Source organism: Sciurus carolinensis, chromosome 10 (assembly GCF_902686445.1).
Source record: "Sciurus carolinensis chromosome 10, mSciCar1.2, whole genome shotgun sequence".
NCBI classification, from domain to species: Eukaryota; Metazoa; Chordata; class Mammalia; order Rodentia; family Sciuridae; genus Sciurus; species Sciurus carolinensis.
Window position 1 is genome coordinate 59,708,548 of NC_062222.1, and position 26,566 is coordinate 59,735,113.

Sequence of the window (26,566 nt, forward strand, 5' to 3'; positions counted from 1 at the left end):
TAATTTAGAATGGGAAAGTAATTGCATTTCCTGTCTCAATATTAATATTTTTTGATTTGTGTTCATAGTTAACCTAGAGAAATCGGAATATACTACTACTGCAGAAACCTGCTGTCTCTGAAAAATATTCTTTTGAAAATATCTACACACTCTATACAAAGTAATACATATATATACACATGTACATTTATTACATATATGATATATATATTATTTAATACCTTCAAAAACTTGTATACTAAATTCATAAATTGTGAATTTCTACACTTAAAAAAATTGTTTTGAATGACATCTATAACCATTGCATTAAAAAGAGAAAAAGGAAAGAAAGAAAGAAACCCAGGGCCTTAACTGTCTTTGTGACTATATGGTTTATAGCAAATTCAAGTTTAATCTTTGAGAGAAAAATGTGAATTTAACCTATGTGTCTGCCTACACTTGATCAGAGAGATTTTCAATTAAATATGTTAGAAATAAATTGTAATCAAAATTTGAGAAGTTAATGGATCACACCTGATATTCCAAAGCTCCTCTGTCATTCTCTACAGATCCAGTAATATATTTGGTTTAGTGAATATTTGGAAAGTACCTTGTCACTGACTAGAAGTGTGACAAGGAATATATAATTTAAACACTTCCTGTTTCTATTCCCACACTTAAATGAGGAATTGTCAAATAGACCATGGGCATCATACTAAAATAGTGATATGCCAATTTGGTCCAGACTATGTTGGTTGTAGATGGCACCTCAACCTCATGGCCACACCTCCATTCTATCATCCAAGGTTCACAAGATAGGAACTTCTAGTGAAGATTTTTCCAGAGGGCTCTTTCTAAGATGACAATGTAATGAACTTCATCCCTTACACCTAATAAGGGGTACTTCTAATATGGGAGACTGAGGCATCTCCATGAATTGTATAAATTTGTATTCTTTTTCTTCTTGGCTACTAACCTAGCAATTTATTTGAATAAAAACATGTTAAGTGATTTAACAAATTATTACTATCTATGTTTGGTTGTAACTGCATGGTATTTCCTTCAAACTTTTCATTTTTCTAAAGGTGTTTATTGCTACGTGTTTTTCATACCTGGAAATGAAGACTATTACTTCTATAAATATCATTTCTTAAAACAGATCCCTTTATCTCCATTTTTCTCTTTCTACAATGGTTGGTGTGCTTACCCATTAAAGTCAGGTCAAATGCATATCATGTGTCAACTGAACACCTGAAAGAATAGATATTATTAGATATATTGGACATTATTTTACATGTTGGCTTTATAATGATTCCAGCCATGATCAACCCAATGTAAATATATCAATACACAGAAGAAAAATCAAAAATTAAACTTAATTCTGCTTTCCATACTGGTTATAACTAAGGATTTGTACAGTTATTTTATTATATGCAAGTATAATTTTATTCACTTGTCTTATTGTGCCTTTTTAAGAAGTCAGAGCCATAATTGCTCTGTAGCTTTCAGTATCATGCACAACTGAGGATTTAAGTGGCTATTTCTGTTGCTGGCAATGCTGGTAATAATGGTTTTATTTAGAAATAGTTCAGGCCACATATCTAACTACAGAATGAGAACATGAAAATCCTCTGAAATTTTACACTGAAGGAAAAGAAGAAGCATAAATTGCATAAGGTCTTAGTACAGACTTTTGTCTACAATTTTCTGGGGGCAATCGCCAGCCCTATGAAAGATCATTAAGGTCTTTTCATGATGGAATACCTTTATGACATACCATTAATCCATCATTGCTATCTATGTACTGTCTTCCTGTTTTCCAAATCATTTCTGAATCATGAAGAAAACAACATTTCGAGTTATTCTGACAGGTTTTCAGAGGAAATCACACATGTGTTTCTGTGCACACACATAAACACCTAGAGTCCAATTTGTAGAGGTAGAGTGGCTCTGTTAGTTTTGTAGCTCTAACAGAAAGTTAGTTTCACTTATCAATTCACAGTACATCATCTTTCACCAGTCATTGAAGTTAGGGGCTGAACACTGCATGGGGTACTTGTCATTTGTACCAAGAAAGAAATAAGAAATGATATAAACCGATTTCCCTTGACAGCAGAGACACAGATGGAGACGACGTTTGGACCATATTGCCGGCTTTGGGGTCATCCCTGAAGCCATTAGCTATCATAATGATGAAGCCCGAGTTATTTATTTTCCCACAATTTTCTGATGTGGCAAAAACATTGTTACATTGGGGGCCTGAGTTTTCTTCTAAGAGGTTGTGTTGTCCTTGAGAAGAAACACCACATGCGACAGAATATTTTTAGTTTATAGAAGTAAAAATTACAAATTATGGATGAGTTTTTATGCAAAATATGAAAGCATTAAGATTATTGTCCTATAAAATAGGCCTTTTAGTACTACTGCTTATGTATTTATAAAGTGTCTAAGCATTTTCTTGGAGTTCTTGTCTCCTGTTACTTGTAGTTAATGCAGTCACTTAAGTAATTTCTTGACATTTTCTATTCATTTATTTGTTTATTCTGTTGCTCAGACAGTAAATAAATATTTATGGAAAATGTAACACATATCAGCTCTACTGATATGTCAGAAAATAAAAGAATACGAAGGAAAGAAAAAGTCCCTGAACTGATAGTACTTGAGTCCTAGTAGGAGAGACAGAGAGTAAAGAGCCAGAAAATGAGAAGACACAATTACCAGCATAAAATTTAAAAGGTTTTGTTGGTGGTGGTAGTGGGGGTGTTTTTGTGTTTGTTTTTCATTTTTAGTTTTTTCTCTTTAAGGTCATGGTGAGGACTGTGACTGTTAGTCTGAAGAAAATGAGTAGCCTTTCAACAGTATTAGAGCAGAAAGTAACATGATCTGATTATCTTTTTAAACAACTGAAGGGGAGGCAATGATGGAAAAGGAAATCTATCAGGAAAGTTTATGGGATGAAGAAAGAAACTGTATAAAATAATCAACATGGTCTATGCCCTGAAGGAATTCTTAGTAGGAAACAAGCATGTGAAATTTTAATGATAATTTAGATTGTTAATGTAATAACTAACAAGTGTACTTAAACTGTATATTGTACCAGGAGGTCTGTAGTGATTGGTGAGGTAATTCTTTCATACAAGAGATAACACAATTCCCTTTCTTTACAAAACGTGCACATTAGACAAATTGAATTTGACTTGTCAAATGATACATTAAATATTTTCAAATATTCAATCATAATAAGCTATTAAACCTCACTGAAGGGGTGAGCCTCAGAAACTTGTGACATTACAAGCTGCATAATTTGGAAAATTTGCTGAAGTTAAGGTCTATGCGTGCACTCAATAGTTCATTTGATTCCAAAAGACTTGCTAAATTTAAAACACATACACACACAACTCAGCTATCTCTATTCAAAAAATAAAATTTCAATGGTCAATTTCAAAACATTAGCTGAATTATCAAGACAGAAGGACTTATTTTCTCTATTTTCTGCATGTTTTCCCTTTTCTTGTCATTCAGATTTCTCCCCTCCTCTTCTTTGAGGTCTTTTTTTTTTTCATGAGCAGCATCAAAATCCATACCAAGTATTCAGACTTGCAAATATTTACAAAAGATTAAGCAGGCTGTAGGAGATGTCAACCAACTCACATTTCTACAGGAGGGAAACAGATTGTAAAAATATAAATTTCATGAATTACTGCTTATTGTAAGTCACCATTGAAAAGACTCCATAATTCATTGGTTTCTTATTGAAAATGTATTCATTCAACTGCAAGAGATGCTAATGTATTGAACTGCAAGAGTCAAGAGCTGTTTTGTGCTTTCCAAAATGCAAAATTGAAAGAATTAAGTTAAATTCAATCATATTTTATTGTCAGTTAATGACACCTAATTCTACAGAAGTAGATGAAGTTACTTTATAAACTATACAACATCTATAAAGTATATTTAGAAGATAGTATAAAATCCTGTAGGACTAGTAGTCTGGATGTTACCTTATGACTCTCATTTCCAGGTGTTCATTGAAACAGTCACTGTATTACTGGTTCTGAAATCACTAAATTTAAAAGTTTAAAAATATAACTTACAGTAACCATTCATCTTAGAATTATACATGCAAAATTCTTAGAATCACAAAAGTTTCCAATCTAAATATAATATGTTTATTTTTAAATGATGGAATGAGACAGACATCATTACCCTATGTATATGTATGATTACACAAATGGTATGAATCTATATCACGTACAACCATGGAAACGAAAAAATGTATCCGATTTGCGTACAATGAATCAAAATGCAGTCTGTAAAAATAAATAAATAAATAAACATACATTAATAATTTTATGTATTTAGACATTTATACATAGTTATAAAGATAATATTCACATATATTTTCATCATTGAATAATTACATCTAATATTCATTTTTATAAGAAAATATTTTCATCAAATCCTTCTTTAGCTTTTACATTGAATAAAATTTGTGATTTTTTAATGGTAAGGAATGAGAATATTTTATTTTCACTCAGGATAAAATAAATAAATAAAGGTAGAGCATTATGAATGATCATGCAAATGAATCATTTTCACTGGTGGAGTGGCCTAGCTTTCATTAGTTCTCTTGATATACTCAATCACACAGTGCACTAAGACAAAACCATCTTCAATTAACGAAGTTCAGCAGTCTTATAATTTACATATGAAGTCTAAATAGGATTCAGGAAAACCTAAATTCATCATGAAAAGAAGTTTTGATTCTGAAAGTCTTTCTCAAATGTATCCAACCTCAGGTAAAAATGTAGTCAATTTATTCTGTTTCAGAAAGTGGCTATTCACAGACTTTTTTTTTAAAGGATCTACTGTCCTTGTGTAATAGTGGACATGATTCAAGCATCATCATATACACCATTCAGCATGACTGGACACAGGAAGCAGCTTTCTAAATCATATCTTGACTAGAGAAGAACTGCCTTTCCAATTAGAAAATAATTTATACTTCTTTGCAGTTCCACATCTGTGTCCTCTTCAATGAGAATATCCACTTGCTCCACTCTATCTTTTAAAAACTACTGTTGAAAGGTCAATGGAAAAAAAAATACTTCTGGTTGACAAATACAAGAGCTATGGTAATTGGGGCTACTGTGTAGGACTTCTGTGTTACCACTGGGATAGCAATTGCTGCTACAAATAAAAGATGGATAGTAAGATAGATAGCTAAAGAGTAAGGCCAGTGTTCTTCTATTAAGAAAAATGCCTAAAAATAAAAGCAAACTAAGATCTTTCTATAGCAAGAATGTATGTATTTGTTTCAGTTCTGAAGATTTAAAAAAAAAAAAATGCTTTGATTAAATTCAGTTTCTGCACTTTTCTTTTCACATAAACTACTTTAAAATTCCCAGAACTTTATATATTTATACTAGGACTTTTGATACTTGAAGAGAAAAATCAAGTTGACATTTAGTGGTTACAGAATACCTGCTGGTAATGATGAAGAAGTTAAGGAAATTTGTAGTGGTGATGATTGTACATGCTGTGAATATATTTAATGTCACCGAGTTGTGTACTTTAAAAGTAATTTAGATGATGTAAAAAAAGAAAAAAAAGTTTTGAAATGAACAAGACAATAAGGTGCCATTTTACAAAAGTTGACTTTTTAACTTTTGATAATGTCTGTTGACGATTAAAAACCAAAATGCAGATTAAAAAACTGGCTTCTTTCTCTAGACAGGTGTTCATTTATTAATTACAGAAGTGTCCTTTTATTTGTAATGCATATTAGCATTCCTCATATGCATTTAGAGGTGCTGATATTTTTATTAGTGCTGAAAACTGAAACAGAAAAAAGAAAAAAGGAAGGGAGGGAGAAAAGGAGGGAGAGAAAGGAAAATCTCGTCTGTCCCTTTCATTGATAATGTGAAGATTTGCTTGCAAATCTGCTGGAACTAATAATAATTCTGTGTGATAGACAATGCTTGAAACATCATTAGGTATTAAAAGTATGTGTTTTTAAACTAAGTGCATTAATTAGTCTAAGAGGGCATTAGCACTTCAGTAAACTCTCTTGATTACTATGAAATGTTTTCCCATATATATCGTCATTTAACAATAATTAGGAAGAAGTCTTACAGGAAGAAGAGATATTAAACCCTGGGAGATATTAAGTGGTTCAAAAAGGAGTGGCAGGAGAGAAAGAAAGAAAAGAAATGCTGGACGGAATTGTTTACTCTGAGCTTGCTTACATGACAAAAAGCACAGTTTGAACAGCTGTATCCAGGATGACCTAAATACAAGTAAAGGTGCTTGTGTCTCAAGATAATGTAGAACAATTAGGACGGGATCTCCACCCTAGAAATGCTCAGTCAGAAACAGGACAAAAAGTAATAGACAAAGGCCACTATCCCAAATATTGATTGATCATTTCTGTACACAGCAAACAAATAAAAGCATTGCCCTTGACAAAAGGAATCATTTAGTTGAGTACCTAAGAAATTAAGGCATTAAACAAAGACCAAACTGAATAACAAATATTGTGAAAGGTAAGAATTGAAAAAATGCTCCACATGAAGAGTCTCATGAACAGCATTGTTATTTTTATCTCTTTTTCTGACTCTTCCTCTTCTTTTCCCTTTTTCTTCCCTCCTCCTCTCCGCCTTTCCCATTTCTTTTTTCCACCATGGTTTTACTTGAATTTCAATTCCTGTGTGAGAACAGGGTACAGATACATATGACTTAAGTATGGTATGACTATAAGTGGCAGTGGAGTTGTTTAAATGTATTTTAATTTTTTTCATAAATATACATATGTATCTTTTCACAAATGAAAGAATACAAGTATGTTGATTCAAAAAATTAATTACTGTGTACCCTGTATACTCTGCCTCCCAGTGTTATTTCCCAGAGATCATCTTTTTGGCTTTTGCTGGTTGTTTTTTCTAGGGTATCTCCATGACTTTAAATAGTAATCAATAAAAGCATTCCTCGTTCATCAATTTAGGCAACAACTATTGACTTCTGTGGTTGCTGCCTTATTTGAGAAACTCCAACTGTCCCCCATTCTTTCCATATACTTGTCTCTCAATATTTGGATATTAAACTCATATTATAATTTAGTTATTTCTGGGATAAATGCTATATTAAATTATGTTTCTTTTGTTGTTTTTCCTTTTACTGTACTGATAGCTGCTGTTTTACATTGGTTGGTGTATCTTACAGCATATAAATAATATCTGAATCAAAGGATATTAAAAATATTCTATGCCTATAATTCTGATATGCAAAGCTGGGCAGAGCTCCAAAAAAGGACTCTTTTTTTTTTTTTTTTTTTAGTACTAGGGATTGAACCCAGGGGTGCGTAACCACCGAGCTGCATCCCCAGTCCTTATTGTTCAGTTTGAGACAGGGTCATGCTAAGTTACTTAGGGCCTCACTAAGTTGCTGAGGCTGACTTTGAAAAACAGAATTAACACTTAGAATTAACTTCTTTTGTTCAATAAGTAATTTCCATGGCATAAAGCCACATAGTTTTTAATAAATTTATAAATTACTTCTTAATTACCCTTTTATGCAACTGTATTTTGCTACCATGAGGAACTTTTGGGAGACAGCATGGAAAAGTTCTCTAAATTGCCTCTCTTGAGAACAGAGAGTGTGGGATTTGTGGTTGCATGGTTCAGAGATGCTCCTAGGAACCTGGCTTTCCAGTTCTGACAGTCTTCCATGGGGCCTAATGCTTCCCATGGTCAGAGATGGCCTTCAAGTAAAGGGCTACAGTCATGCGCAGCAGGAGTCTGATGGGTAGGCATACACAGGAGCAGTGAGAACCAAAGGGAGATGAATGAAGCACCATCCACATTCTGTGCCTGCCTTCAGCTCAGACTCAGATGAAGGGAAGGAGAAAGTCAGTCACCAATCGCTCTTCAAAGACCTCTGCCCCTCATCAACCACATTCACACCTCTCAAAGCAGCCTGATGGAGAAGGTCAGGCTGAAACTCATTCTGTCCTTCTCCCCTGTCTCTTCAGACCTTCTGGGAAACATCACACCTCTAGATCATTTCTTAATCATCAGAACTCTCATTCCATAACAATCTGTATACCTTCTAAGCAAATTCAAAATTAGCCCAAAGTACTGTCTGAAATGATGGCCAACTATCAGGGAGTCTCCCACGTCCTAACTCTTTTTCTGATGACTGACTTCATGTTCGTGTTCTAACTGAAAGTCACTCCTCCCTGAGCGATTCATTCGCACTCCCTTTCTGTCCATACTCTCACTTGCTTGCTGTTCTAGGTTTTCTCTCTACAAATCTTGAACACCAACCTTCTCCCTTTTCACTCTGGCTATTTCAATTTCTCTGAGAAAATAAAGCAATCAGATGACAACTTCCACATATTTCCATCTCCACATCTGCCAGGTTCTTTGTCGTCATAGATACATCTGTTTTCCTTTCCCTGCATACTGCCTGGAAGAATTGTTTTTACCACGAGGTAAAACCAATAGCTTCACTTAACCATGATGTCCTGTCAGCAACCCAACACTACCACTGCAGAAATTCTGCACTTCCTTCCACAAAAAGTGTCCTACCCTTACCTGTTGACTCCATCCAACTTATCTAATCTCAAAAAAACTAAGTGCACAAATATTCACACATTAACATATATGGTGTGTATTCATTTATATTTTCATACTATACATGTACACACACATATAAAAGAATAGCATGTAGTATCAACCATATTGGAATAAATAAATGTTAATTTTCAAATATCCTAACATATTTCCTATGGCCTACTACCCTCTTTTCTTCCTCTTTTCAGCAAACTCCTAAGGAATCATCAGTACATGTAAGAGGATTTTTTTTTACTTTCCAGTTAAATAAAATTTCAGCAGACTTTTTGATACTATTTGCTCATGCTTCTGCTTACCTCACTCAAACTCTAAACAATATTAGAAATGTTGGAAAGAAGGAATAGGTTATGTTTGGTGGTGCTAGTTTGAATGAACTTAGCAAAAATAACTTGCTGCTCCTTGAACATTTTTCTCTACCTTTTGCCTCTTTTCAGTATCCAGTCTACCTTGGTTCAGTTTTTGCAAACTCCTACTTGACTTCTTCAATTTAACTTCCACATTCATATGCAAAATGCCAAAACAAATGTCACATTTTGGACTTCATATTGCCTAAGCTCTCTGTCATATGATGCTGGTAGCCCCTTCCTTTTCCTTGGACTCCAAAAAATCATATTCTCTTTTGTCACTGCTTTCTGTCAAACATTTATTGCTCATTTTCTTTCACTGACTGACTTCTAATATCAGTCCCCTAAATAGTTATCTGGTCTCCCATGCCCTAAGTTCATATTCTCTGGCCTCTCCCCTCAGTGTTCACTAGGTAATTTCATCCGTTTTTATTCTTTTCCCATCTTCTGCTGACACCTCAATCTAACCCTTTCAAATCTGTTTTTTTCTTTCTGAGTTCCAAAATTAAACTTTTAGTTTTGTGTTTTTGTGGTTGTTTTCTAATTTTCCTCATTCAATATTTCACAATGCAATGCAATCTCTTTCTTACACACACACACACACACACACACACACACACACACAGAGTTTTTTCTACTTCTGCCTGGAATCAAAAATTTATTGTCTATCCATTCCAGGTCCAATAACCTGCCACCCAAATTATAGCACACATATTTCAAATAATAATTTTAAATCTCTCTTGAATCACATCTCTCCTCTTCATTCCAAATATTTTTTAGGGGTCTTCCTATTTCTCAGAAGAATCATAACCATAGTTTCTAATGTCTTGTCCACTGAAATGTCTCCCATGGTGAGCTGAGTGTTGTTGAGGCTAATGATTCACTTAAGTGTTCCCTTGTTTTAAATATCTCAGATCCCTATTATTTTAAAAAGTAAATTCCAAAACCCTTGGCTTGGGGAAAAAACCTCAAACCTTTCCCTGACTCCTCTCCTCATTCCAACTTGCTTCTGTCCACTTTATTCCTTGTTTCCTATCTTCCCACCAGCCCAGGCTCTGGTGTCGCCCACCTTGCCAGGTCTTTCACATTTCTAGGACTAAACCATAATTTTAGCCTTCATCACAGTGCTCTTTCCCTTGCAACCCTCTTTGAAGATTTAGTTGACTATTAACTTCAATGCAAAAATGTAAAGGAAAATTATTTTTTGGAAGAGAAGTTAGAACAAAGAATCATTCTACTACCAATACCACTCTCCTGAAGCACTGTTTTCATCTTTATAATAGCATTTATTAAGTGGTTTAGTTACTATTCATAAACATATCCTATATGTAGTATCCTCAGATTCAGCAACCACATTCCAATCACCCTTTGAGGAAAAAAAAAAGAAGCATGAGTAGATCTGTAACTTTTTACTGTTATTTACCAATCATGGAACCCCATGCAAAATGAATGAAAGTTCTGCTCCCCAGCTTCTCCTCAGCTAAATGAAGATAGTAATTGTACCTTATTTACCATTATTTGGTACACTGAATTTGCCACAAATCACAGTGCATAGAGCATGGTATGAAGCCTACAAATATTGATTTCCTTCCCTCCTTGCTTTTCTTCTCTTTCACCCCTAACGCCAAGCACCGGGTCAGCACATGGCAAGTGTGAAACTGTTTGTTATATCACTATATCCAAACTATCCCCAAAGTTAATGACTTTAAACAATGACAATTTTTCTTTTGTTCACAAGTCTGTAATCTAGGCTCTGTGAAGAGAGTTTATGTATTCTCCTCTCAGCATCATCTAGAATTCCTCAAAAGCAAGAATGCAAAAATCATTTGTAGATTCTCCCATACCTGCTTGGCATTTGATGCTGGCTGCCTACTTGGACCTCTGCTGAGAAAGGAGCCAAAGCCAAATACAGGGATATCTTATGTGGTGTTTGCCTTCCTTCAGAGCCTGGTGAATAGGTTCCAAGAGCAAATATTCTAAGAAAGAGCCAATGGGAAGTTGTGTTGCCTTTTATGATGTAGCCTGGGAGTCATGCAGCATCGCTTCTGAGACATTCTGTGAGTCAGAAGTGGATAACAAAATCTGGACCACGTTCAGGTAGAGGAGATTAGAAGTCATTTTTTGAGGGAAATGGTGTCAGTCATTTGCACACTTATTTTTAAATCACTTTGAATTCATCCATCACTGTTGGAATCTATATCAGCATGATGTGCTGAATATATGAGACCATTTGAGCATCTGAGAACATCAAAGACCTAGCATATAGATAAGGGATGTAGCAAGCTAAGTGGGGAAAACAAAACAAAAAACAAACCTAAACCAAAATTCCAAAGGCCAGTGTACTAATTCTGGAGGTACTTAGCTTAAAAGTGTACAGGGCCTTAACTCTGAAAAGGTCACTTAACATGGAGCCTCAGTTTTCCTGTCTTAAAATGAAGATCACCATTATCCAGCCAATCCCTGAATACTTTGATAATCAGAAGAACTGACTCATTGGAAAGGCAGTAATGAATGCTGCAAATGTAGAAAGGCTCTGTTTTTGGAGTAGGGATTGAAAGAGCAGCACTATTCTCATTTGACGTGACAGTAGTACTTCCATTCTTATCTTCATCAGAACAAATGCTTTGTTCTTTAATTCTTCCCTGTATAAGAAATGAATTTTAATAAATGTTACCACTTTTATCTAGGAACAAGGAAACATATTAAGTTCTTGAAGCAAGATGATTTGCAAAAATCTACTTGAATATCACATGCACTACCATAGTGATGCTCCTTACACTCAGTCATGTATTCCAGGAAAGTAATAGCAAGTGACATTTCAAAATCTAAGTTTGTTCTGTTTAAAAAAAAAATGAATTCTGGGGTTGTAGAAAATGTCAAGAAACATTGAAGAAAATATGTGATATTTAAACTACCAAGAACCCCGAACCCAATATAGTAACTAAAAGGACCAAGTAATATGTGCACTCTGAACCATGCATATTTTTTAATCTTTTTGTTTAATAATACCTTGCATTTATATTGCTTCTTTTTCATATACCAATTTAAATCATCTTGGGATTTTTCCATGAAAGTGTATTATCCCCTTTTGATCATCTTTATCTGTAATTCTTCATCATTCAATCTAAAATACAGTTGATGACTCTTTTTACATTTATTTGTGCATCCATATGATAGAATTCTGATCATTGGAGTTAGGTGAAATGTTTATGGATCTACAAAGGAAATATTCTACAGATTTGTTTGTACTGAAGTGTGAACTTCCTCAACAGGAACATTTGGCCAACAGAGTTCAAACAGAAGCCACAGCCTAGGATGAGATGTTTCAAACACATAACAGAAAAAGAATTTGAACCCAACATATATATCACTTAAAATTAATGGTAAGGAAAATAAAGAACTAAATAAAAATGTGTATAAAATATAAACAAGAATTTCAAAGAAAAGAAAATCAGATTGCCAGGAAACTCAGAGAAATAAGCCCAATGTTACTAGAAGTAGAAAATCATCCATTAAGGCAATAAAGAAATGCCATTTCATTCCCATCTGATGGTCCAAGTTAAACCAGAACTGGAAAAATTGGAAGTTTTCATTCAGTGTTTCAGGTTAGCTTACCATATTACATAACGACAAGTGCAGATGAAAATATGCAATGACGCATACATTAATATTTAAAAAATTGCTCTTACTAGTAACTACATCTGTTACAATCACTTGTTCAATCATAAAAAATTCACCGAGTGCATTCTGGATGACAGATCCATGTTAGATGCCACCTAGGACTAAGATAACTTGGCTTTAGTAGTGAGAAAGCATGCACAGAGGAATTTATACAATGAGTACACAGTAAGCACTCAAGAATAGGTGTGTTGAGTATTTCCTTAAGTTTTGAGCTAACAGTTACAAATGATCAATTCCATCACACACAAGTTTGTTTAGGATCATTTATAAAATCAATAGAGTATGTGAGTGTATAAATTCTGCAGATTCACTGAGTCCTACTTCCTATTTTGTCCTATAGGATAAATTATTTTAAGAAATGGGGCTCTTGGAGCTTGGAATATAATGTCCAATGACAGCTTGAAACAAGAATTCACCATGTGTTATATATCAAACAACTCTTATGGAAGTGAAGTGACGTGTTCTATGAAAGTGTGTTAGCTAGATCAAAAAGCATCGCAAGTGAACTGCATGATATCAATGCCCTGGATACTGACTTGAGCTCTGAAATGAGAAAGCAGAATAGGGCAATAATTCTAAACTAATTTGTTATTTCATATAACAATATAGTACATACCTATAGTGTGCATCTAAATTAATAAAAATAAATCTACTTCACCAAAAAAGGGAAAACATAATTCTAAAAAGTATTTTGCCATATATGTATCTTCCAATGTGAAAATGGAGGATAGTCTTTAATGTTGACATATATTCAGACACATAATGTATATCTTGCTTTAAAATTCTTCAGAGGCTCTTCACTGCTGGCAGGACAAAGTTCAAACCACTTATGAAAACATTCAAGGCTTTTAGAATCTAGCTTTTACCTAATTCTCCAGTTTTTATATTTTACTTTCCCTCAGAGTTCAGTAAGACAGAACTATTTGAGGTTCTTTTTAAGAGCTAACCCCCTCCTCCATCTTTGCCTTGTCTTATCTTCTGGCTTAAGATACTTCAGCTTCAAGTCCTTGTCATACCTAGTGTCTAAAATATTCCCTGAGCTACTTAACCAGTTCTTCCCTGTCTTGCAACAATCTTTTTAATACCTCTTACATGGTATCATATTATATTTTTCTCTAAAAGTCTCACATGGTAAATAAGTACAAGCTTCAGGAATTAACATTCCAACTTTGTCACTTAAAAAGCCGTGTGATTTTAGGCAATTTATTTAACATATGATTGTAAAATGAGGAAAACAATATTGATTGATGTGGTTGTTGTGAGATTTAAATGAGTTATAGAAAGATTGGGGAAAAATCATGACACAAGATAGGTACCAATGAATAAATGATAGATTCTATCTTCATTGATATTACTAATATTATTTATGTCATTGTTTTTTTCTTTCTTCTCCATAATATGTACAGTCTTCATAATATGTACAAAACCTGAATTCTTTTTATTTGGGTATTATATAATGATAATTCTTTGATGAGAATATACTATATACTTAACACATGAATTCATAAATGTGTGGGACTTTAGAAATGAGAAAAACAAACTATGGTTTGGCTCTTATAGGGTTATAGAAAATGATCATTTTTTTCCCAGAAATTACTCATCTACATCATAAACTCAGTACTCTTCTTAGGGATATGGGGGAAGAAAAATTTCTTGCATTTTTTTACTATGTTTTATTGATGAGTAAAATCTCACATTACCAAAACCTTACCTAAAAATAAAGAAGTTATTTGTACATACAGGATGCTAAGTATCATCTTCTGGATTCAGTACATTTTCCTAAAGAAAATTTGAAATAGATTGAGCTGTTACTAGTAATGTTTCTACCCCAGAGTCCATTAGGTCAATGACTCCCTATACTCATACTTAGATACAAACTGAGGAATGAGGGGTGAGGAGCATATGTGTCTCAGTGTCAGGGTCTACCAGCCACAGGAGAGGCTAGGAAGGGTATTCTTTGAAGACAAAATACTAATGAGTGGATCAAGAGCAAATGGATCAAATAGGAGCTAAGATGGACTGTGACAATGGGAAAGAAGACAAAATACCCCTATTTTTCAGCATTTTATTTAAACAATTGGTTTGCATGATGTTGGCATGATTTATTTGAATGGGTTAAAAGTACTCTGAGCTTATAATTTTCTCTCTCGTAGGTAGCCAAATTATTGAGCAGTCTACTTTAATTCTGGCAAACATTTTCCCAGTGAGGACTGCTACTATTCCCACTGGACAAACTGGAGAAGCTACTGAAGGCCAGATGGATATTCTACAGTAAATAAATTGACATTGCCGTTTATCACTAGTCCCTTGAGAGTTTAGTCAGCATTGAATCCACAGAGCCTATAAGTTCCGTAGAGCTCAGAAAAATTGAATTTTGGTATCCATAAGACTGAGCAGTTCCTGAAGTAGAATCATTCAACAAAACCAATGGTCCCCTTTGCAACCAACTTCCTCACCTCCTCCAATGTAAGGAAATTACATCATTGCCATTATCATCATCACTCTGCTTTAATTAAATACACACTAACTCTAATGTGTGCAGCATTACACATGACTTCTAATGCCGGTTCCTGTAATAAAACATCTGACTGGCACTGTGAGCAGGTACAAATGTGTCTAACGCCCAAAGCTCAAGGACACATGTTGCAATAGAAATTCTCTTAAGACAATTAACATGTGGTATAGTAGAAATGACTGCAATCCTCCTCATCTTATTTGAATCCTATGAAATTGTTTCTCACCCTCCAAGATCCCAAGTGGAAACAAATAGCTAGGGATTACATCTTATTTGTTTCTATGATTTTCAGTCAATTAGTCTTGAACTCTACCCAGAGAGTAAGACTTTGAAGCCTTCTTTTATTTTTCCTACAGACAATGAGTTCTCCATCATCAGACATTATATGGGATTTTCCATAGTACCATCCATTATTACCCCAAGGTAGAGGTTTCACCACAAGTACTTTCACAAAGATCAGCATGATTTCTGAAATGTTAATTTTCATTTTTTAAAAACTTCTGATTTTATATCCCTTTCAATAGGAACAAGTTCACCGTGATATCCTAAGTTTTCTAAATAAGAAAATTTTGGATAAAGTACCATCAAATTATCTCAATGCACTAAAATTCCTCACCCATTCTTAACAGGGAATCTTTCTTTTGAAATGAGAAATTCTACAAAGAATTACTGTAAAAGTGAATATTACATCTATCACACAAGCATACTGCTTGCTTTCAGGGAACACAATTGGACTCTGATTTTCATTCCCAAATCATTTCGCTAAGAGGACAGTATGAATAGCTTGTGGGCCCCATTCCACTAAAACTGTAAACCTGCCCCTGTTGTCAGTGTGGTCTCCCTGTCCTGTCTCTTTCCTGGAGTGATGTCCTGGAGAGATCATCTCGCCTGCAATGCAACTTTACGTCAAATTAGCATATGGCATGGCATATGGAATGACAGCAAGATGACTGGTTTTTCAGACCGAGAAGGTACAAGAAAAAGATTTTGAGAAGAGACACATCTCTCATTGAAAAGGCAGCTGCCCAACACACAATCGTCTCCCAGTAGACTGGTACTGGCAAAGACAACTGTCTTGACAGAAAAGAACACTGCCAAGAAGCTGACCTTAGGGGGAACTGGAGAGAGCAGAGCACAGTATTTACATTTCTTTGAAGTCTCTTTCAAGTTTTGAAAACCACTCCTGAAAAATACACTCAACTCTGATTTGAAATATATTTTCTATTCCCTTAGAATGGTTTTAAGATAGGAGATGAACTGAAAAAGACATATTCATTCACTCTTGTCTGTCCCTATATTTTCCACTCTTTTGCACAGACTGTAAACTAAAGCAATCCAATAGAAAAGCAATATTATATACATATATATATATGTTAGAAGCATATAAAGGACATATATATATATGTATATATACATATATATATATGTATATATATATATGTCCTTTCTTATCTCTTTCTCAATTTAAGAGAGTTTAGGATTTTTTTTTTGAAAGTATGCTAAACCCATGGTGTATTTGGTAGCCAACACATTCTAAAGAGAAACTAATTCCCTCTAATTCTGTAATTTGCAACTATTGCTAAATATTCCAGTATCACACCCTTTACCACACGACTGTCAGTACAGAACACTTTGAAGATATTGTATAATCCTTAATGTGAATGACAAGTTGTTTCACAACTTTGTATTTTAATCAACTTATAAAATCCTATCAACCAGAAGTCATATTCTATCTCAGAGAAATGAATTTTAATGTATTAAATATGATCTACTATGGAGATTACCTGTGGGAAGAACACATATACCAAAAAATTCAAAATATGTGGACATATATAGTAGGATTATCAACCAACATTTCAGAAGTTTTCATTTCTGTTTTCTCTTGACATAAGGGCCTATGATCTTTCTCTAAATCCTTTCACTAAAACTCTAGTTCAAATAAACATGCCATAGAGGTTTTCTGTCCTTTGCTACCAAATTATGACTCATTTCCACAGAATCTAATATTTGCCACTCTAATAATCTTCACGGATAAACCTCATTTTTCAATATTACCTACTATTTTCCTCTATTTCACCAAAGCAGACCTTCACTAACGTGATAGCATATGGTTCAGCCATGACGCCATAGTCCTTGTCAATTACCTAGGGATTAGTTTAATACATGAAACATAGAAGTTCAGTTTTGTGTATTGAAGGATATTAAACTTTAGTGCCTGACCTTTTCAATTGTTCCAATATATGTTCAACTTTGTCTTCCCTTGTATTCCCCACCTGGGCAGGGCTGTATACAAGCCCTTTCATCAATACATTGAACGCTGTAAAAAATGTTGTCATTTTAAGAGTCCATGTTCTTCTTATCAAGTATCATTAATTTCTTTTATTTTCCTCTAAATCTTGAAATGGGTGGTCAGAGATAAATAAAACCTGAATTTGCAAACATACTTTGTATCTGAGGAAGACTTGGGCTATAATCCCAACTCAAGTACTCCTTAACTATTTGACTTTCTGTAAATTATGTAAAGTAGCTAAGCCTCAATTTCCTAATCTGTAAAATCAGGATATTATCTTTAGTTTTGGAGTTTTTGTGAGAATCATGAATAGTATTATATTAATCAAAATGAAATACTTTTAGTTAAGAAAAAGAGAATCATATAATGGAATGGATGAGCCCCTCAGTCATTCTAACCAGAGACTGCCCTGGAGCAAGGAGGAAAGAGATGAGGGATGTAAATTTGTTAATCTCTTAGTCAGAGATAAATATTTTTCATGCCACATAATCCTAAAATGCAAGCTGCCAATTTCAAAGAGAACTAGAAATTTGCTTCAGTGCTGAAGGCAAACCTGGCTGTATTAGGTTTAATTAGATTCAATCCATGCCCTACCTTAGAAGTTCTCAAATAATATATTTAGGTATATGAAATGTTCACCTTACTGAAGTTAGTGTCTAATACTCATAAATGATGTAATTTTGTTTTCTTTTGCAATAGCATCTGTGTAACAGTGGTCCACTTTATGTTTCGAATATAGTCCTTGCTTCTTGGTTACTGTGACTTATTTTCAAAAGGACATGTTTCTTTCTCTTCCTTTCTCCCTACTCCACCCTAATCTCTTCCCCTCCCTACTCTCAGGGGAAACTGAATTAATTACTTTTCTTCCCCATCACAGGCAGAGTTATCTGTCCTTGAACATACAGCCACCACAGGATCCAAGTAATCCAGACTTTGGAGATGGCACCAGAAGATCTCAGAAATGTCTATCTCCCAAATTAACAAGTGAATTACAAACTCTGACAGAGAACATGTGGAATGCAGTCTTTAAATCTCCTCTTTAAAACCTCCCCTGTTCCCCCTGTTGGGCAGAATCACAGCCTCTGGGACCAGAGTCCCCTGTGGTTCTCCTTTGCTAGCAAAGCAATAAACCCTTTTCTTTTCCTCGGAACCCTGTCCTTGTTATTGATGGGCATAGGGACAAAGACAGAGCTTTCTGTAACATTTGCAAAATGCCTTGCCCACCACCTCTCACTCATTACTGGTTTCCAATCACATTAAGCGATTATTATTTTTGTTGTCTTATTACTGAAATAAAATAACTCTAACTGCTAAGTTTTTGAACTTTTCGATGGCTTATCATGCAAGGTAGAGTGGTTTTTCCAAACCACTCTTGTATTTTCTTCAGGTTCCTTATTTCTCAACCTCTTCCTTTGTAGCAGATACTCAGTTTCCATTATCATCCCACAAATTAAGTTTATCCAGAATGAATATACATTTTTCACACTTTTCATGTCCAAGCTTTCCTTATTTTTAAATTTTCTTTTATTTTGGCCAGTCTCTAAGAAAAAACAAACTCTTTCTAACTTAGGGCTAAGTATTAATATTCCATCCATTTCTCACTCATACATCCTAGAAGTGTTTTTGTACTCATTTTTATAATTTATGATTTGATCTACATCATTGTCTTTCTACATTTGAATCCATCATGTTTTCTCAGTACTAACAGCAAACCTTGTATTTTTAGTGGAAAAGAATCGATGGTGGCTGGTCTTATAACTCATTCCCCACAACTTGGACAAACCTGGGAAGGGAATCTGGTCAAAGAGAGAAATATCCTGGAAAAATCTACCAGCACATGCATTGACCAGACTTCGTGGAGGTATTTTCTAGAATATTTCTAGAAGAATATATGTCTTCTATCTAGGTTGGAATTATTCTAGTTAGTCTGCTAGAACCCTGAAACCAAATATGGGCATGCAGGCATCCTGGACAGCAGTCTCTCCCGGCAGCATCTGCTGAATGCACCAGACTACTTTGGTCTGATGGGACTCATCATAATTATCACAGTAGAAAACTATTAGAGTATTAAAACAGAGATGCTCTGTGATTAAAATAGTACTCTTCCTGTGAATTATGCATGCATAGCTCAGATATCCCAAATGCTAAATCAGGACTGTAAGGTATCATAATAGGGATTCACATCATTGATGCTTTGACTATATCCCTTGTCACTTTGATACTTACATGGTTTTTCTTTTTCCCAGTCTTTTCCCTGACCTTCTCCCTGATCTATTTTCCTGATCTTCTTTTCCCTAAACTTCTCCTCCCTGATCTTCTTTTCCCTAAAACTTCTCCCTAATCTTCTTTTCCCTGATCTTTTCCTTCCTGATCTCTCTAATCTTATACTCTCTGAATCAACACCATAAAAACCCCCTGTTCCTACTGATGGACAGAATCACAGTCTTTGGGACAGGAGTCCCCTGTGTTTCTCTCCCTGTGTTTCTTTTTCCTTTTTCTCAAAATCATGTCTTTGTTATTGGGTTGGCACTGGGGACAAGGACGGAGCTTTCAGTAACAGTATTGAGGTACAAGAAATAAGGACCTGGAGAGCTACAGTAGGGATTTACAGATTTCTTATTCTTTCCCTGTGGCTCATGATTACCTCTGTCCTTTAAATCAGAGGTCAACAAACAATAGCCCCAGAGCTTAAAAAGTTGTTCAAAAACATAATGAAAAATCTGTGACATAGACCATATGTGACCTGCAAAATTTAAAATATGTTCTATCCAGTCATTTGTAGGAAAATTTTTGACATCCTCTGCTTTATGTTATGACTCAAATTTGGTCTGTGGGTAGGACCTCCAAATTTTTAAAAGACATTTCATAGTAATTTAATTAATTTTCCTGAAAGTAGAAAGATTTTTCTGTATTATTTTTAATTATAAGATATATAAATTTGAAATTTATATATATAATATATAATTTGAAATATATATAATTTGAAAATAGAAAATTTGATATATAATTTGAAAATAGAAAATTTCTTTAAGTTCTGTATTTAAAATGTATTTCAAAGAAAAATAACAAAATGAACATATAATAATTATTGTTCAAAAGAAACATTATTATTACTGTGAAGAGCTCAGTCCCTCTCCAAACGAATGTGTGGTCCTCCTATTTTCTCCACCCTTCCAAGAAGTAAACACCACAGCAAATTTTCTGTTAATCATCCTCTCTAGATTATAGAGAACAATGAATGAGCGCAAACTCATCAGCCAGGCTGCAGAATTTAAATCCTGGATCTTTTACTTTGAAGTTATATATGACTCAGGGCCTTTACTTAATCTCAGGATATGTCATAGCCTATCTTTAAATGAGGATCATAATAATATTAAAAATATTAGTGAATTTTATTAAAAGTACCTGGTATATAGAAAGTGGTTTATACATTTTTTATATTAATATCTTGCCTTTCAACTTTTACATATCTGAATGTTTATAAAATGTTTCCCCAGGTTTTGGCTAAATTTCCTATTTATAAATAAGGAATCATACTGTGTGTTAAGTGTGACTTGCTTTAACTTTCAACATACATTTTTGAGATTCTTCTGACATAATGTGTAATACTATGTTACATTCATTGTCACTGTCATATAATATTCCACAGTGTGAGTATATGACAACTTTATTATTCCTTCTATTGTTCATGAATCTTTCCAAATTTTTGTATTACAAACTGTGGGTACTAAGGTTATCTCTTGTCAAAGTCTTAACAGAATATATACATGCAAGGTAGTGAGTAACATCTTATCAGTGTCCTCTCAATGTGGAACTCAGGTAAGCTACTGTAGCACAGTTTTCTTTACTATTTAATTCCTTTTGTATTTATTATCTCTTGAGAAACCTTTATACACATAAATCAGTGCTTGAAAAAAATTTCTACCACCTTACATAGAGTTATGGATTTTCAATTTGCTTTTTATCACAGCCTGTTTTATTTTCATAAAAGTGACTTAAGAAGTCACAATTAAAGTATTATTATTGATCTAGATGACCGCGGGGTATATTTAGAATAAACTGAACAAATTTAACCTTTATGAAGGAACATATTTTAATCAATATCAGTCATTCAAACGCTTCTAAATTTTTGTATCTGTATGGTTAAAGTTTAGTTAAAGGGTCACTATGTCTAATTAATAAATCCTTTAAGTACTTGTCAATAGCATAGAGAAATGTTTTATTTGCTTTACTAACAGCCTGTAGAAGCAAAAGCTTTCAATACCTTTGACTAAACTAATGGGCTACAATTTGATATATAGAGAACAAATGGTTTAATCATTACAACAAATGATTCTGAGTTTAAGAGTCATAGATTTAAACCCTTTTGGGATTTTAATCTTAGATTTATCATTAGCATACACTGATTACTCTGATTGGCTAATCATTTAATTAGTAAATAGAAAACCTTCATCATTAAACTGATTCAGGACATGATTTTCAAACTTTGGGAGGGATTGGGACCTAGATTTTATAAATATATCTTTGAGATTTAATGTTGCTTTTATATGGAAGTTATTAAAATAATTAATTTAATAGAAATATATGGAGAAAACATATGCATGCAATTTTGTTATTAGTGAAATAAAATATCAGATTTGCAAAAAGCCAGAGAAATATTTTTGTTTACTGCATTTATTAAGTATTTGAGTCCTTTATTAAAATACATCAATATAACAAAAGTTGGTTTCCTGGAATTTTTTAACATAACGAATCCTATTGTTCAAGTGTAGAAGTCTTTCTGAGGTACAGTAAAGAAGGCCTTAAGTTACATTGGTTCACAGAACAATTAAACGATCATGTATTCCCTGAAGAGCTTCCTCTATTACAAATAGCACTGACATAAGAGGATGGGATGAACATTCTGGTTAAATGATAATGGATGGCACAAATGAATGTTATAAAGGTATGAATAAGACATAAGGAAGTTGTTTCAAAGGCCAGGCCAATTGCTCTTTGATACAAACCCAGGGGCCCTTCCCTTTCCAATGAGCTCAATTAGCCCCTTTGCTCCATGACATCACAAGGTAACTGGCTTAAACTGTGCTTCAAGAGCCTTTTATACACAAGAATTAAATGAGCCTGTCTCATTTAATTTCAGTTAATGTAAGTGAGCTTCTGAAACTGAATTGCTCAGTTATAACACTGAGCTTGAAGCCAGGCTGGCTGATTAATTCCTAGCTGTTTGAAGTGCTTTCTTCTCTTATCTTGAGCTGTGCAGGCCTTACTACAGCCTGAGGAGAGCAGAACCTAAGTCTGGGGGAGATTTTTGTCTCCTCTCCACAGAGAGGAATGGAGACCAGATAAGCACTGTGGCATAAAACTGAAAACAAACCAGAAACTTGTTGCCAATTTTGAGAAATATGTGGGGTGTGGGCTGATTTTAAAAATCCAAAAGTCTATAATATAGCGTCCTTGTATCTGACTTTCAATTCACTGCTACACTGTGCAATTTTAATTGAAAATTACTATTGCCTAGAAACTAACATTACCCTAAAGATGTCCTAGTTAGTTCCAGTTGAGGTTTTTACATAAAACGAGCATTAGCCGCAATGAGAAAGGAAGGCAGAGACTGAATATGGTGAGTCATTAGGGCAACGATTAGGACATTTTCCCAGATTTTATTGTATAACCTTTTGAAATCCTTAACTAATCTGCTTTGCAATTCCCAAGAGAGCTCTTTTATGGTCTTCAAAGCAAAAATATGCCTCAGCATGAACCTCCTAATAAACATGCTATGGCATATCTTCCATCTTGAGATGAGAAAGAGATGGTTTTTAGGAGGTAATTTAGTGACTACTCCCCTTACGTTTTCCCATTCACACATACACATGCCCTGTCCCCATCTTACTCACACTTTAGAAATCTTGAGTGCATTTTTGTTCTAAATGTTGAGATAAAGGCAGGCTGAGCGGAGAAGGTTAGGACGCGTAAGCATTTCTTCTTCCCTCGGTGGCTGACAGACTGGAGCCACCAAAATCAGCCATGCATCCCCATCAGTGGGCAGATTTGGTGCCCAGGACTCAAGCAGCAAAGTAAAACATTGCCAAGAAACTCACAGGAGCCTATCAGAATTGCTGAAGCACTCGAGAGAGCAAAACTATTAAAACTAAGCTGGCTCAAAAAACATTCCTCTCCATGTTCTGCAGTGTTTGCTCAAATAAACACCCAAAGCACAGTAAGAAATAAGAAAACAAAATATCAAAGTTATGATATGAAGAGTAGAACTGGTATAAATCACTCTTCCATCTTGGAGAATTTGAAACTACAATGAATCCAAACATTGATATAAAAATGTATACATCTTAAGAGCATTTTTTTTCCCTCAGTGTCTGGTCATCAGTGTGCTTTTTGGTTCAAGAAATGCTCATAATTCTGAAGAGAGGCTATGTGATCTTGTAGTGTACTTCCTATGAAAGTACTTCTAGAGTGATGCTCACCATAGCAATTGAGCTCTCTGCAAGTAAAGAACTGAATAAAGAAAATAAAGAGAGAGGAGAGACCGCTCAACAGTTACAGGTTTATTTTGTTTATTTGGGACAATCTGTAGAGGGAGGCCCAAAGGAGACTGAGACCCATCTTCTACTTATATTCTGGAATAGATAAAGTGGAGTGCAGTGAGGGGAGGAAGAGATGGGGGAAATTTTACAGATAGTCCTTTGTTGAGGGGTTATTATGGAAGGGTCCTTGTGGTATCACCTTCATAAGGAACCAGGTGTTTTCAGGATTTCAGTTCAGATAACAATTTCCTTTTTAATGATGATGGAGTATTGTCTGGGGTTTAGGTCAGGCTGAGTCAGAGTGACCCTGAGGTGGCCCTTATTCTAAGATGGAAAATGTTTCAAAATGGTTTTGCCTGTGTCAAGTTCTTCCTAACATTCTCCAGTTTTGTGCTATGTGAGGAGTAGAACATTTCCCTCTTCTTTATCTCAGGATTATGTAAAGTTAAAACAGTAATGGGAAAGTATATGGATTGTGTTATTTGGGAATTCAGCACCAACTTAGGAGAATGGATATGTATTATGTCACTCTCTAGTAGTGCATCAAAGGTTTAAGAATTCATGTTGTGGAAATAAAATTCCTTACGTAAGGAATTCTGTCCAAGGAGCATGTATAAATTCTAATGGAGTAAAGTAAAAAATAAACACCTAAATAATCTGATAGCAAATAAGCTTGGAATGTCACTAATATAACATGAAACTGTATGATCAAAACAATCAAAATCATGAAGGTTTTTTTTTTTTTTGCCTCTGTTGATCACACAAATTATAATCATTAATTGTAATTGTAATTATAAATTACTGAAAGATTTCTTTCATGGCTCTTTAAAAAGTTGGAAAATAGTGTGAACATTGAAATGTATGAATGATAATTAATTAGTATTTATTTGGCACCTATTGTGCATAAGTACTTTTAGATAAATTATCTCATTTTGATAGGGGACAAACATGCCAGTGGTGACAATGTGAGGTTAAGGGAATAATTTTATAAAACGGGCCCACTCTATTGAGCCCCACATGCTTTCTTCTCCAAGAAGCAATTAACCCAAGTTACCTTGAAGGGATAGACTTTTACGACCCTTTTCACAGACCAGATCCTGAAATTCAGGGAGATAAGAATAATTCCTCCTAACCATCAAATCTGTGAGAACTTATAGTTAACAATCTAATTAAAATTGGTCAGCATGGGCCAAGGTGACCTAGAGTTATGGCAGTGGAGACTGGAAAGTCTGACGTCATTCTGCTGTCAGTCAAACCTAAAGAGGTGAACCTGGGCAGGTCTCTTTGGAAACTTCTCTGGTGTCTCCAATAAAACTGGAGTATAGGAGAGTCATATTGTCCCTCTCCTCTCTAAAAGGACCCACTCTCTCCCTTGAAAGTGTCCCTTTAACCTTTTCCCAATTCTTCTAATAAATTCATGCCTTTTACTCTCAGTGACATGTCTGAAATCTTTCCTTTTTTTTTTTTTTTTTTTTTTTTTTGGTACCAGGGATTGAACTCAGGGGCACTCATTCACTGAGTCACATCTCTAGCCCTATTTCACATTTTATTTAGAGACAGGATCTCGCTGAGTTGCTTAAAACCTCACCGTTGGTAAGGCTGGCTCTGAACTCACAATCTTCCTGTCTCAGCCTCTGTAACTGTTGGAATTACAGGTGTGTGCCACCACACCTGGCTGAAATCTTTATAACTTGATATAAAGTTATTCATGCTGCCTCAGTTTCCCAGAAGGCCCCAACTCTGTAACAATTTAATGATAAACTATTGGAAGACAGGTACTGGACTCTGGTTTTGAAAATAAAGGTTCAAGACTTTGCTGCTGATAATAATGTATCCAAAGTCATGTAGGTGATTAGTGCCAAAGCTGTAAGTTTCCTCTACCAGCTGTTTTACCTCTGTTCTTCTTTATACGTATCCATTTCTTTCTTGTCTTGTTCTTGCAATCTCATCTTCTCCTTATTTTCTTCATTCCTCTTTTCTACTAATTACTCCTCAGCATACTGTTGAAAATTAAACTGGTTTTTTTTTTTTTTTTCAAAACGCACAAGATTACAGATGATGCCATCTGCAGTAAAGGGTAATCAACAGTTTCCCAGAGGCTTTGGAGATGTTTTGCTTCTCATTTCCAAAAGACAAAGCACAATGGCAATCTGTACCTGCAGCCTCATCCAAGTGCACATTCTCCTTGACTTACCTTCCTCAGAGGCAGTTTTTTCCCCCAAACTCTATCCTTCCTATAATTACTACAGGAAATAAATAATGCTTTGGTTTCAAAACCACTCTTAACAATATTAATATTATAGCTTCACAGCATTAAAGTAATGTGATTGCAATTTTTAGTATTTATGAGGAAATAAGGAAATGCTCTATACATGTAAGTTTCCTTATAAAACAGCAAGGTGATTCTAATACTTTATATGGCAAGTTGAGTATACGACTTGCATATTGCAAAGTATCAGTTGTCACTTGAACATGGTCACACTGATATGCCTTCATTTAAATTACTGAAAAATCTATCATCATGAAGATTTTGTTCTTAGAAATAGATTTTTTTCTACTTCTTCACATAAATAAAGCAAGTTTGGCAT